The following is a 2,165-nucleotide window of genomic DNA, read 5'->3' as shown; positions in this document are numbered from 1 at the left end:
AGGATATAGCTAGATCATGACTTGCCGGTATAGAAATGACACAAATCCAGTTAAATGATGGCTTTCATCATTCCTAAGCTCATCGATCATTTTCTTTTCAATTTTATGCTAACGTATTCTACATTTCAACAGTAAATATTAATATTTTTACTGCACTACATTTGTGATCCTTATAGCCACTTTGTACATTCTGATTTGACATTTAAAAGCTGTGAGTGTGTCTGGAAATCTGCAGGCGCTCCCTGTATAGACGAAAGAGCAAAGCGTGGTGATATAGTATCTTTAAAAGGCCCTTTGGTAGGCACAATATTTGCTTACGGCCATACCACCCTGAACACGCCCGATCTCGTCTGATCTCGGAAGCTAAGCAGGGTCGGGCCTGGTCAGTACTTGGATGGGAGACCGCCTGGGAATACCAGGTGCTGTAAGCTTTTTCACTCCTCTTTACAAAAAGCAGAGGGCGCTGCTGCTTTTTCAGTGGACACCGACAGGGTGGGAAGGATATAGCTAGATCATGACTTGCCGGTATAGAAATGACACAAATCCAGTTAAATGATGGCTTTCATCATTCCTAAGCTCATCGATCATTTTCTTTTCAATTTTATGCTAACGTATTCTACATTTCAACAGTAAATATTAATATTTTTACTGCACTACATTTGTGATCCTTATAGCCACTTTGTACATTCTGATTTGACATTTAAAAGCTGTGAGTGTGTCTGGAAATCTGCAGGCGCTCCCTGTATAGACGAAAGAGCAAAGCGTGGTGATATAGTATCTTTAAAAGGCCCTTTGGTAGGCACAATATTTGCTTACGGCCATACCACCCTGAACACGCCCGATCTCGTCTGATCTCGGAAGCTAAGCAGGGTCGGGCCTGGTCAGTACTTGGATGGGAGACCGCCTGGGAATACCAGGTGCTGTAAGCTTTTTCACTCCTCTTTACAAAAAGCAGAGGCGCTGCTGCTTTTTCAGTGGACACCGACAGGGTGGGAAGGAAATAGCTAGAACATGACTTGCCGGTATAGAAATGACACAAATCCAGTTAAATGATGGCTTTCATCATTCCTAAGCTCATCGATCATTTTCTTTTCAATTTTATGCTAACGTATTCTACATTTCAACAGTAAATATTAATATTTTTACTGCACTACATTTGTGATCCTTATAGCCACTTTGTACATTCTGATTTGACATTTAAAAGCTGTGAGTGTGTCTGGAAATCTGCAGGCGCTCCCTGTATAGACGAAAGAGCAAAGCGTGGTGATATAGTATCTTTAAAAGGACCTTTGGTAGGCACAATATTTGCTTACGGCCATACCACCCTGAACACGCCCGATCTCGTCTGATCTCGGAAGCTAAGCAGGGTCGGGCCTGGTCAGTACTTGGATGGGAGACCGCCTGGGAATACCAGGTGCTGTAAGCTTTTTCACTCCTCTTTACAAAAAGCAGAGGGCGCTGCTGCTTTTTCAGTGGACACCGACAGGGTGGGAAGGATATAGCTAGATCATGACTTGCCGGTATAGAAATGACACAAATCCAGTTAAATGATGGCTTTCATCATTCCTAAGCTCATCGATCATTTTCTTTTCAATTTTATGCTAACGTATTCTACATTTCAACAGTAAATATTAATATTTTTACTGCACTACATTGTGATCCTTACCCTGAACACGCCCGATCTCGTCTGATCTCGGAAGCTAAGCAGGGTCGGGCCTGGTCAGTACTTGGATGGGAGACCGCCTGGGAATACCAGGTGCTGTAAGCTTTTTCACTCCTCTTTACAAAAAGCAGAGGGCGCTGCTGCTTTTTCAGTGGACACCGACAGGGTGGGAAGGATATAGCTAGATCATGACTTGCCGGTATAGAAATGACACAAATCCAGTTAAATGATGGCTTTCATCATTCCTAAGCTCATCGATCATTTTCTTTTCAATTTTATGCTAACGTATTCTACATTTCAACAGTAAATATTAATATTTTTACTGCACTACATTTGTGATCCTTATAGCCACTTTGTACATTCTGATTTGACATTTAAAAGCTGTGAGTGTGTCTGGAAATCTGCAGGCGCTCCCTGTATAGACGAAAGAGCAAAGCGTGGTGATATAGTATCTTTAAAAGGCCCTTTGGTAGGCACAATATTTGCTTACGGCCATACCACC

At 42.2% G+C, this 2,165-nt stretch overlaps 3 non-coding genes and 1 pseudogene across 3 annotated transcripts; all 4 read left to right on the top strand.

Moving 5' to 3' along the window:
- The first annotated feature begins 312 nt into the window (after positions 1-312).
- LOC129115734 (5S ribosomal RNA) lies at positions 313-431 on the top strand. The gene has a single exon (XR_008533229.1). It is a non-coding gene; the product is annotated as a 5S ribosomal RNA (ribosomal RNA).
- Positions 432-810: 379 nt separating this feature from the next.
- On the top strand, positions 811-929 carry LOC129115733 (5S ribosomal RNA). Its single transcript, XR_008533228.1, has one exon. It is a non-coding gene; the product is annotated as a 5S ribosomal RNA (ribosomal RNA).
- Positions 930-1,307: 378 nt separating this feature from the next.
- LOC129115732 (5S ribosomal RNA) lies at positions 1,308-1,426 on the top strand. Its single transcript, XR_008533227.1, has one exon. It is a non-coding gene; the product is annotated as a 5S ribosomal RNA (ribosomal RNA).
- A 225-nt stretch (positions 1,427-1,651) lies between these two features.
- LOC129115735 (5S ribosomal RNA) lies at positions 1,652-1,768 on the top strand (annotated as a pseudogene).
- The last annotated feature ends 397 nt before the right edge of the window (positions 1,769-2,165 follow it).

The sequence above is a fragment of the Anoplopoma fimbria genome, unplaced genomic scaffold (genome assembly GCF_027596085.1).
Source record: "Anoplopoma fimbria isolate UVic2021 breed Golden Eagle Sablefish unplaced genomic scaffold, Afim_UVic_2022 Un_contig_12265_pilon_pilon, whole genome shotgun sequence".
Taxonomy (NCBI): domain Eukaryota; kingdom Metazoa; phylum Chordata; class Actinopteri; order Perciformes; family Anoplopomatidae; genus Anoplopoma; species Anoplopoma fimbria.
This window is presented reverse-complemented; position numbering and strand designations above follow the sequence as displayed.